This window comes from Cupressus sempervirens, chromosome 4 (assembly GCF_028749045.1).
Source record: "Cupressus sempervirens isolate cs-2001-9-10 chromosome 4, ASM2874904v1, whole genome shotgun sequence".
Lineage (NCBI taxonomy): Eukaryota > Viridiplantae > Streptophyta > Pinopsida > Cupressales > Cupressaceae > Cupressus > Cupressus sempervirens.
This window is the reverse complement of record NC_143121.1, coordinates 230,275,559-230,288,293: the sequence shown is the minus strand read 5'-3', so window position 1 is coordinate 230,288,293 and position 12,735 is coordinate 230,275,559. Positions and strand designations below refer to the sequence as shown.

Genomic DNA, 12,735 nt, shown 5'->3' with positions numbered 1-12,735 from the left:
GTTTTTAGATGACGAGTGAAGATTAGGTGCAAAGTAAAGTTCAAGTGTCGAATGATTTTAAGTGCCGAGCAGAATGAAGTGCGAAGTGATATTCAAGTGTCGAGTCATAGATGATGTCGAGTAATACATAAATAATACAAGTGCTGAGTAAGCCAGTTTTGTTTAGGTGTCGAGTTATCTAAGAAATAGCATGTGTCGAGCATCAATACTGCTTCAGGAGTCGAGTAACTCATAATATCAGCATAAGAGTTTGTAATTACACAAACTATGATGCAAATAGTTTTTGTAGCTGACATAAGGTAAATATCAAAGGATTAAATGATAAGATCAAATATTTTATCTTTCCTATGCAATCTACATGCAGCCAATAAGAAAAATGATGAAGGCATGTAACCAATGGAAGAAGTGAAAATAATGAGCGAAAAATAGAGATTGAATGTGGATTGAAGATCCATACCTAACCCTAAATCCTCAAATGTCTTTATAAGGAAGATGAAATTTCATTTTAAAATACGAGTAGATATACAATTGTGTATAAGGAAATCTACTTTCAGAACAAGGGTTATTAAATCACAAAGGATCAAGATCAGAGAAAGCAGAACAAGTGCCTACATTCAGCAATCAAGGATTGTAATCTATCAAGTTCATTATACCTAATACTTTCTAGTAATTGTATTAGAATGAAAATACTATGGTGATAGGTTAGCTTAACAGCTATTTCATAGATCCTTTAAATAGGTGATTAAATCTTTTAACAAGGTGACACTTCATATAAAGTGTTTGTAAATCCTCTAACTAGGTCACTATTGACACAGTGTAAAGCCTTTAACAGGGCAGACCATCATAAGTGGTTGAACAATATTGATACAGTAATTTTTGTGGGTATCATCCCCACCCCAGTTTTACCTTCTTACTCCTGGAGGGTTTATGGGTTACCAAATTTCAATGTTATGTTTTTTTGATGCATGTCTTAGTTTCATGTTTAATTTTTGTATTTACATGCATGCAATTTACTTACACCTAAAAGTTTTATTGGTTAAAGTGTGATACTTCTGATTCACCCCCCCCCCCCCCCACCCGCCCCACTCTGATAAGTATTTTTCCTATTTGAATATTCCAACATGGAGATGGTAGATTGATGGTGTAAAGGGCATGTGAAATAAGCTACAAGCGGATCCCTGGAGGATATTGTCAGGTGCTCAAATTTACTCCACCTCTCCCTCCACCTACTCCCTATCTAAAGATGTCATAGCTCAAACGAGAGCAAGCTTCCTAGACTATAGCTGAAAAAATATATCTTTATTGGTAATCTTTAAGATTGTACAATGTAATGAGATCTTAATATAGTTATACCCATATTTACAATTTGAAATATTAATCATTGGTTATATATATATATATATAATACTTTATAATATAAATCATTTGATTACATTCTATGCATACCCACGAATTATTTTTACTAATCTAAATGGGTGAATGACATAGCCTTTTAATTAAGCTCAATGTAATTTATATGATACCAATCCTCATAATTAACTCTACATGCGATTCAATTACAATTACCTCTATTATAAGACGATTATAGTGTTTAATAACCTGAATGCCATTGCAAATTTATAACTATGATACTATCGCCAAGTCTAAATAATCATACCTGTATTAACGATGGTTCACATATTTGCAATTTTGTGGTATGATAGTTTGATTATACCTCAGTACGTCCTGTGGTAGTAGTACAGGTGCTGAGCAAGGTGATTTTCCCCTAGCTTAAAAATGTTCACCTTTTCTTTATTAAATCTTCTATTTTCTTACGCCTTATTCACTCATCTTGACGTATTGTTGCCTGACTTTAAGTCACCCATTTTTTTTTGGCAATATTGGAATCATATAGTCCTCAAGTCAGTTTCGTGTCTAGGTCTAAGTCCTTCATAGGTAGGCCATCCTTGTCGGGTTTCCCTCTTTCTTGCCTTCTCATTCATAAGTTTGGTGGTTGGTTTAAGTCTCATCATGTTGGGTAGGAGATAGTTACCGCTTGGTAAGGATATCATGTTTTATTGATGATCTTCTCAGATAAAGGATATACAAGTCTTCCTTATTTCAGAGATTCATGGAGCAGTATGTGCAATCCAGAAAGACATTTGATTACTAAAGGCTCTACAAATTTGGAAGATCTCAAGATGAAGTCTCAACTATAGTGCTTGATCTATGATCTCATACATGTAAAGCTGGTTATGCGGGTGAAGATGCTCCAAAGGCAATTTTTCCTTCCATTGTGGGATTCATTGAAGAAGCAAAACATATTGATGCAGCCAAAGTTGAAGGTAATTTGGAGGTAGTTTTAGATGTCAATGCAATTGTTCCAATGGATGCAGAGAGGTCCAAATCAAAACTAAAATTCTATGTTGGTTCTCAAGCTCTTAGGTACCGGTGTGATCATATGGAGGTTATTCCAACATTGAAGAATAGGATTGTGGCTGACTAGGATGTCGTAGATAGTATATGGGATCATGCTCTTCGGGAGCACTTGCAGATCGATCCCAAGGAGCATCCAATGTTGTTATCAAAGCCATCATCCAATTCACAAACTCAAAGAGAAAGAACAACAGAGGTTATGTTTGAGAATGACAAGGTCCCTGCATTATTCTTAGCAAAAAATGTAGTCATTGATTATGGTGGTGGACCGACAACTGTTGTTGTAGTGCATGATCGTTATGTTATTCAAAAGGCTATCATGTCATCTCCAATTGGTGGGGAGGTTTTAACTGAGTGCTTTATGAAGTCTCTAGAGAGTAAAGGGATCATGCTAAGGCCTCGATATTCATTCAAGAGAAAAGAGGTTCGATCAAGAGAATTTCAAATAATAAAGATTGACTTTCTTGATACTACTGAGAGCTATAAAAAATATGCACAGATGACCATTGCAAGTGATATTAAAGAAGCTATATGTCGTGTACTAAATACAACCTTTGATAAGAATGGATATGCTAACATCCCAACAACACCATATGAACTTCCTGATGGACAAATTATAGAAATTGGAGCTGACAAATTCAAGATCCCTGATCTTTTGTTCAATCCATCTCTAATTCAGACAATACCTAATGTGGATAAGTTAGATACTTCTGGATATGCAATCCGTGGACTTCCACAGATGGTTATTGAAAGTATAAACAAGAGTGATGCAGATATACACAGGGAACTATTCAATGCCATTCTTCTTGTAGGTGGCATAGCATCAATGCAACAAATGAAGGAATCCTTGGAGAAGGACTTGGTGGAGGAAACACCACCAGCAACACATGTCAAGATTCTTGCAAGTGGCAATACAACTAAACAAAGACACAACGTGTGAATTGAAGCCATGCATTGATTTTTTGGGCTCATATGAAATAATTACAAGAAACAATAGGAAAAATGATAAAGAAATGGAAGAGAAATTGCCTTGCAGGTTTTTAGATTTTGGCTTCTCCATTGTTTTTGCGCACCAACAGAGGCAAAAACCCACCAACGATTTTTTGGTATTGTATGACTTGTTCTCAAAAATGAATCACATGGGTCCTTTTAGAATCACTTGAAGAATATTTTATCTTTCGCACTTGGAATTTGAAATCCTACAAACTCTATTTTCAATGATTTTTTTGAGTTATTTTCAAAAACCCAAGGATCTGGGTCATCTTAAAATGTAGCAAGGAAGATTTCATCTTCATGAAGTTTGAGCTTAAAACGTGTGGAAAGGCCTTAGGTGAAAAATCCAGAATCAGGTTCTCCAAGTCCATTTTTGCACTTAGAGTGGCCGAAATCTGATGACTCTTATCTTCAAGGATACGAGTTCTTTTTCAAATCCATGCATGTGGGTCCTTTTTTAATGTCTCAAGGAACATTTCTTATGTTGGAAGTTTGGCTCAAAAATACTCCAGATGCTCGAAGCAGAAATCCATGTTTTTGGTGCTCCAAGGCATGCTGACTGTAATATTTTAAATTATAATGGCAGATAAGGAGCTCAAGAGGCAATTCTACTGTCTTGTATGCTACGCAAAAGTCGAAAGGTGATTAGAACATCAAATATTTGCAGACGTATAGCATGAAGTTGCTAAATAAATGAAGTTATCGATTTCTTTTCTGAAGACAACTATTACGTAAAGGGCCAGAAGTTGCAACTGCTACTTGCTCTAAATCTATTTTAGATGTTCTCTACTCCTTTAATGATGATGAAGAAGAAGAATCTGAAATGAGACCAAGCCCCAAAGTTGATGCAAACAGGACAGAGTCTAATATTTCAAACCTAAAAGTAAAAGAAATTCTGAGTTATGATAAATAGGAGGCTACTGAAGAGGACATACAAAGATGACATCAGGCCAAAGTATCTCGAAAAAAGAGTGATGAGAATGCAAGAACATTCCCTTCAGGGAGTTTCAATTCAAGTGATTCTCAGGGTAATTGCAAATCTCCATGTGACTTGGATGCCTATAACAATATAGGTGAAATTCCTTCATCAAAGGAATTAATGATTCAGGTTGATCACAAGAATGAGGATATTTTATTACCAATAAATGGCTTAATGGTACCATTTCATGTTGCCACCATAATGAGTGCTTGAAGTCAAGAAGATGGCTATATATCTCATATACACATCCTTTTCAATGGATTAGTCACTGAGTTTAATGCTAATAATATTTTGCCTCAGAAATCTCAAGGCTACATCTATGTGAAAGAATTAACTTTCCACTCAAAAGATACAAGCCATGTGAATAGACCAAGAATTAGTTACAAACTGAATGGTTATAGAACCAAAGAGGTAGAAGAACTGAATGGTCATAGAAGAACCAGAACAGTCATGGGAACCAGAACAGTCAGAGAGTTGGAGTAGGAGGGGGAAAGAATTGTTGATGTATCAGACTTAATATTTCAGAGCCAATAAAGAGGATTTTATGTCAATGGTTTTCTGTTCATTTAATTAGTCATTGCTTCTACGTGTCTTTATTTTTCCAAATTATAGAAGGAGAGAAAAGATGTTTTATTCTTTTGTCATGAGGATATGAATTGACAACATTAAGCAATGCTTTGGGGTATTCAGGGAAAGATTCATTAGAAGTCTTTAATCGTCTCATTTATTTTTTTGTTAGCACTTGTTGTAGGTTAATTAAATGCTAAGTATATGGATTCATTAGAATTGTGAGTTCTATTGCTTGGTTTATAGATTAGAAAGTTTTTCATGCCTGGATTAAGTCCTGTTTAGGCTTAATTTGGTTTGCCTCTTTTGCTCTTGGGTTAAGAGCATACCCCATGTTAGTGCAGGAGAGAAACATAATTCCTTGAACATTATTCACATAGGGAGTTGTACCTTAATTCAGAGGGAAACTAATTATTCTCAAAAATAGTTTCCCAACTATTGCGTAAATTTGTTCTTCATTACAAATTGGGCAAATTAAAAGGAGAATTAGAAGAAGAACAATCTGTTTACCAACACATATCAATATATTGTATCCCGTGCGTGTGTCCTTTACCTAATATATATATATATCATGCACAGTTGCAAATGAAAGGTCATGACTGTCATGACTTATTTAGTTTTTCATAATTCAATCCCTATATTATGTTTAATATTATATCGATGTAGCAACTTTTACACTATCATCATATATTAGTAATTTTAGGGTTTCCATTTTAAAAGAATGTTTGTAGTAATCAGATTTGATTTACGTAAACCATGTTAGAATAGTAAAATGAATATTTCTGGGAAGTTGATGATATTAATACATCTTGTAATAATAATAATATATTTAATGTTTATATGGGACTTTCTTTAATATTAATAATATTTATGACAACTTATGAGTTATTTGATTAAAACAATTTTTTAATAAAAAGAAAATTATTACATCAATAATTATTTGAGCTTAATACATAATATTCCTAATAGAGTAAAACACATTAATCTAGGTTCATTACAGTTCCCCCTTCCAAATTTTGCTTGTCCCCAAGCAATGTTGTATGAGAAAGGGCTTCTTCTCTAACCCAGGTAGCATCTTCCTTGGGGAGAGTTTTCCAACTTACTAAGTACTCTAGAATAGTCCTATTCCTTAATCTCTTCTCCCATTTTTCAAGAATAGTCTCAGGCTCTAGAATGAGCTTTCCTTGATTGTTTAGTAGTGGCAGCTCAACACAAGGGTTTATATTCTTTCTGAGGACCCTTTTTAATCTAGATACATGGAATACATTGTGGATTTTACTATTTTTAGGTAGCTCTAACTCATATGCCACTTCTCCTATCCTTCTCAGGATCTGGTATGGCCCATAGAAATGGGGTTTTAGTTTTTCTGCTCCACTAATCTTGAGTGAGGATTGTTTGCAGGGTTGCAATCTTAGGAATACTAGATCTCTGACTTGGAATGACCTTTCCACCCATTTCTGATTAGCATAACCCTTCTATTGGTTTTGAGCATGGTGGAGATTATCTTTGAGAACCTTCATAATATCAGTACTTTGCTGAATGAAATCCTTGGCTTCTGGTACTTTTCTTTCTTGAATGATTAGATCCCCAAATGTAGTGGTTTCATATCCATATAATGCTTTAAAGGGACTCATCCCAATTGACATGTGATGGGTATTATTATAACAATATTCTCCCAAGTACAACCATTTGACCCATGTATTTTGTTGTCATGTCACATAATTTCTAAGGTAACCTTCTATCCACTTATTGACAATTTCAGTTTGCCCATCTGTTTAGGGATGATAACTAGTGTTGGGGGTTAATTTAGTTCCTGCTAACCTAAAGAGTTCTTTCCAAAATAGGCTGAGGAATTTGCTATCCCTATCACTTAAAATATTTCTAGGCAATCTGTGAAGCTTGAAAATCTCTTTAAAAAATAATTTTGCCATCTGTGGTGCTTTATAATGTATGGATATGGGAAAGAAATGTGCAAATTTTGTTAGCCTATCCACTACTACCAAGATGGAATCTTTTTCTTGCACTTTAGGTAAGCCTGTGATGAAATCCATAGAAATGCTCTCCCACTTTTGATTGGGAATAGGTAATGGTTGTAATAAACTAGCCAGGTAATGTTGTTCAAATTTTTTCTTTTGACATGATATACATTCCTGGACATGCTTTATGATGTCCTTCTTCATATCTTTCTAGGAGTACCTCTCTCTTACCTTTTTGTAAGTTTTGTAAAATCTAGTTTGACCAGATAGGGGGTTATCATGATACTCCTTCATGATCTTTCTTTTAACTTTAGAATTTGCTGCTATCAATATTCTTCCTCTGCATAGTATGAGGTCCTCCACAGTTTTGATTTCATCATTGGTTATATTTCCTTCCATGATCTCATTGGTTCTAGGATCTTTAGCATATTCTACATTAATTTCATTTTTCCAATTATCTGTGATACTAGTAATGGTATTCAATTGTCCTTGCTTGGATAAAGCATCAGCTACTAGATCATGAGTGCCTCTGACATACTCAATATCAAAGTTATAGGCTTGGATTTTACTTATCCATTTCTACTGTCGATTATTAAGATCTTTTTGAGTCATGAAGAATCTTAGGCTATTGTGATATGTTTTAATATTAAACCTTCCACACACTAGGTATTGCCTGAATTTTGCCAATGCGTGCATGATGGCTAAAATTTCCTTACCATAAATTGAGTAGTGTCTTTCTTTCTTAGAAATTTTTTGGCTAGCAATAGGGTGTTTTTTTTGCATAAGCACAACCCCAATTCCTTCACTAGAAGCATCACATTGAAATTCAAAAGGTTGTGTAAAATCTAGGACAGCTAAGACTGGGCATGAACTCATTCTTTCTTTTAACTCTTCAAAAGCTTCTTGTGCTACTTCATTCCATCCAAAATTTCCCTTTTTGGTTAGGTCTATCAAAGGAAATGCTAATTTTGAAAAATGCTTCACAAACCGTCTATAGTAGCTGCATAGGCTTAAGAACCCTCTGAGTTGAGTTAGAGTTTTGGGTTTTGGCCATTCTCTTATTGCCTTAATATTTTCCTCATCCACGCTTACACCTTTGGCACTAATTTTATGACCAAGATATAGAATTTCTTCTAATCCAAATTCACACTTTGATGCTTTTGCAAATAGGGATTCAGATTCCAATATACTCAGGACTTCATCAATGTGTTGGAGATATTATGCCCAAGTTTTTCTATAGATAAGGAGGTTATCAAAGAAAATAAGAAGGAATTTCTTGAGTTTTTTTAGGAATATATGATTCATACGTGATTGGAAGGTGCTTGGAGCATTAGTTAGGCCAAAGGGTAGAACTAGAAACTCAAAATGCCTGTAATGACATCTAAATGCTATCTTGGGAACATCCTCCTTCCTCATTCTGATTTGATGGTATCCTGAATGTAAATCAATTTTTGAGAAATATATTGCTCCATGAAGTTCATCTATGAGTTCATCCACCCTAGGAATGGGATAGCAATTTTTTATAGTCTTCTTATTTAGGGCTCAATAATCTATACACATCTTCATTGCCCCATCTTTCTTCTTTACAAGTACTACTAGTGATGCAAAGGGACTGGAGCTGGATTGAATGTGTCCCATTGCTAAGAGTTCTTGAATGGCCTTTTCAATTTCATCCTTATACTTTTGATGATGTCGGTAAGGGGTGGTGATCACTGGTTTAGCATCCTTTTCCAATTCTATAATGTGTTCAAATCCTCTTTTGGGAGGTAATCCTGGGGGAGTCTCTTTAAACACTCTCTGATGTTTCTTAATGATAGGTTCAATGTCAATATGGATGATGGATTCTTGTGGAGTTTATTTGTTTAATAATAAAAATTGTACAATCCATTCTCCCTAATCATATCGTAGTATTCTTTCTATTCTTTTGCAAGAAACCAATTTCGCAGAATCATCAGGTATTCCTTCCAATGTTATTTCTTCCCCATTGTGCTCAAAATGGATTTTTAGGTTTGGAAGGTCAAACCTAAAACATCCCAGAGAAAATATCCATGGGCTGCTCAAAATTATATCCAAGTCTAGTGGAACCACATGTAGGTCTTCTCTAATGGTGTGCTTTCTTCCTAAGGTGATTTCTTGTTGTGGAATAACTTTTGTGCAACATACCAATGATCCTGTTTCTTGAATAGAAGTAAAACCTTTGAATTTCTCAATTTTTAATTTCATTCTATTAACCAATCTTTCATTAATGTAGTTATGGGATGCTCCATTATCCACCAATGCAATGATTTTCTATCCATTAAGGGTGCATCTAATTCTTAAGACCCTATTTTTGGAGGGTTGAGTCATAGTGGCTATTACTCCATATTCTTCCCCCTCTACTTCTTCTTCATTGCCTTTGTAAAATTTTGCCTTTTTGATCACCCTTTCTTTCTCATCATCCTCTTCCATTCTTTGGATGCGGCCTTTCTTACCACATCTGTATCTGGGCATCCAATAAATTCCACAATTTCTACAAGTGTTCTTTTTCCTATTATGGCCTGGCTCCCATGGTTCTTGGCATTTAAAGCATAATTTTTTTTTCTTTAATTCTTCTTGTTCCTTAGACAGAATGAATTTTTTGTAGGATTTATCTTTTTTGTGATTTTTAATAGTGGGCTTATTCCATGGTTTTTTATTTGTATTTGAAACTTCCAATCTGAGTGCTATTTCAAAGGCATCATCTAGAGATGAAGGTTTCAAGGCACTTACTAGACCTTTTAGTGAATCTCTCAAACCTTCTATGAACAAGTAAGTAGAGCATTCATCATCTACTCCTGTGACCTAGACCAAGATCTTTTGGAATTCCTTAATATAATCCTCTACTGATACTTGCTGTCTTATTCGAGTTAATTTCTTAAAGTTTTCTTGAGGATGCTTTCTATCAAATCTCTTAATGAGTTTCTGAGAGAATTCTTCATAGGAGGTAATATTTTGGTGCCCTTGAGTAATAAGACTGTGGTGCCACCAATCATGTGTTGTTCCTTCTAGGTGGAGGATTGCAAATTGGAGTGCATCTTCTTCTACCATTGGACTAAGGGTCAAATAGGTGTTTAATTTTTGTAACCAAGCATGTGCAGTGAATTTTTCTGACCCATCAAAATTTGGAAGTGTCACTTTATTTATTTTACTTCTAAAGTCTTGGTTTTGAAGGCTTCTTTCTCTCTTATGTGTTTCATGTCTATTGGCTTCACAAAATTCTCTGAATGATATTAACTCTCTAATTTTTAGTTCAAGGTTGGCATAAGCTCTGGCATTTTCAATAGCAATACTAGTTGCCTGACCTCCTTCTTCCCTGGGAGGGTCTTCCCTTGATAAGAAAGGGGGTTTGGGTTCTTGAGATGGTGAAGCTCTATTATTTTCTTAATGGTTTGAGCTTACGTCTCTTCCACCAGAATTATGTTTTTTGAGATTGTTTATGGAATTTCCCATATTTTGAAAGGCTTGAAGAAGTGCTTGATTTGATCTTTCTATTTGTTCTGCTAAGGGTTGGTTTGTCTGTTCCATGCCATTTCTGATTTCATTTGATAATTGCTCACTCATCTTTGCTCCTCTTGTCATTTACTATTTTTTCAAGATGGCAGGATCAAACTCTGATACCAATTGTAATGACCCCTTTTTAATTCTTTGACCTGTTATTCAAAATTTAGTATAATTTTAGGAAGTCATTCCAGTTAACATGCCTTAGATCCTTATTATTATTCAAAATGGAGGGATTGAGAAATATAATTAATTAATTTAATTGATTTATAAAGTTTTACTCTATAGCACCAAGCAAGCTATTCTCTCAGGGTTATGACTATCTGGAGACGGTAGATTGACAGTGCAAAGGGCATGTGAAACAAGCTACAAGTGGTTCCCTAGAGGATACTGTTAGGTGCTCAAATTTACTCCACCCACTCCCTATCTAAAGATGCCATAGCTCAGTAGAGAGCAAGCTTCCTGGACTATAGTTGAAAAAATATATCTTTATTGGTAATCTTTCAGATTGTATAATGTAATGAGATCTTAATATAGTTATACCCATATTTACAAATTGAAATATTAATCATTGGGTATATATATATAAAATACTTTATAATATAAATTATTTGATTACATTCTATGCATACCCACGAATTATTTTTACTAATCTAAATGGGTGAATGACATAGCCTTTTAATTAAGCTCAATGTAATGTATATGATACCAATCCTCATAATTGACCCTACATGCGATTTGATTACAATTACCTCTATTATAACATGATTGTAGTGTTTAATAACATGAATGCCATTGCGAATTTAGAACTATGATACTGCCACCGAGTCTAAATAATCAGACCTGTATTAATGATGGTTCACAGATTTGCAATTATGTGGTATGATAGTTTGATTATACCTCAGTACATCCTGTGGTAGTGGTACAGGTGCTGAGCAAGGTGATTTTCCTGTGGCTTACAAATGTTCTACTTTTCTTTATTAAATCTTCTATTTTCTTATGGCTTATTCTCTCATCTTGATGTATCAATATATTGTATCCTATGGGTGTGTCCTTTACCTAACTCTAATCAATGATATATATATATATATATATATATATATATATATCATGCACAATTGCGAATGAAAGGTCCTGACTGTCATGATTTATTTAGTTTTGCATAATTCAATTCCTATATTATGTTTAATATTACATCGATGTAGCAACTTTTATGCTATCATCATATATTAGTAATTTTAGGGTTTCCATTTTAAAAGAATGTTTTTAGTAATCAGATTTGATTTAGGTAAAACATTTTAGAATTGTAAAATGAATATTTTTGGGAATTTGACAATATTAATACTTCTTGTAATAATAATAATATATTTAATGTTTATATAGGACTTTTTTTAATATTAATAATATTTATGACAACTTATGAGTTATTTGATTAAAACAATTAAAAAATAAAATAAAATTTATTACATCAATAATGATTTGAACTTAATACATAATATTCCTGATAGGGTAAAACACATTAATCCAAGTTCATTACAACTTGTTTGACATGGACTAAGTAAATGACTTAAGTGTGTGGACACTCATTTGTTAAGAGCAATCTAGGATCAACAAGTTCTACATTTGACATGAGTGTCAAAAACACTTGGTCATGCATTAATATCATTAACCTTATGAGCATAACATATTTCTTATGTCCCTTATTTAGCTTATATATAAAACTTCAAAATTTCAAAATTTTGTAACAACTTAGATACCTCAAAATCTGATAACTCCCCCTAGGTTTATAAGTTTTTTCTATATCCAAAATTATGTACTCTTGCTAAGTAAGTGTGTCTCAACTAACACTCTTTGACTTCATGTTGTTTGTGCTTGCTTTGACTTAGCTTAATATGTCTTTTGCCTATTCCTTTTCTTAATCTCCCTCATTCTTCTTTATTCCATCTCTATTAGTTTCTCTCCTTTTTCATACTCTCCCCCCCTTTTTGACACTAATGTCAATGGGCTTTACACTTATAGTGTGTTTGTCGAAGAAAGATTAATGGACATCTAGGATCATCTTGAGAGCTACATCCTAGTTTTCACATGCTACATCCAAAGACTTGATTTGGATAGCAAGCTCGGCAAAAAGGTGGACTAGGACGTCTAATGTTGAAAGATTTGGGTCTTTCTTCATGAGATTTTCAGCATAACCTAGTGCCTTTTGCAAAAATTCCATATGGGGGGTCAATGTTGTCTAGATGCTAATCAATTTGACCCTTATATTGGCCTCATCTGCTGACAATGTAG

General features: G+C 34.1%; 1 pseudogene; it reads left to right on the top strand.

The window, feature by feature from the left end:
* The first annotated feature begins 1,668 nt into the window (after positions 1 to 1,668).
* Positions 1,669 to 9,957, top strand: LOC149560832 (actin-related protein 4 pseudogene; annotated as a pseudogene).
* Positions 9,958 to 12,735: the final 2,778 nt, after the last annotated feature.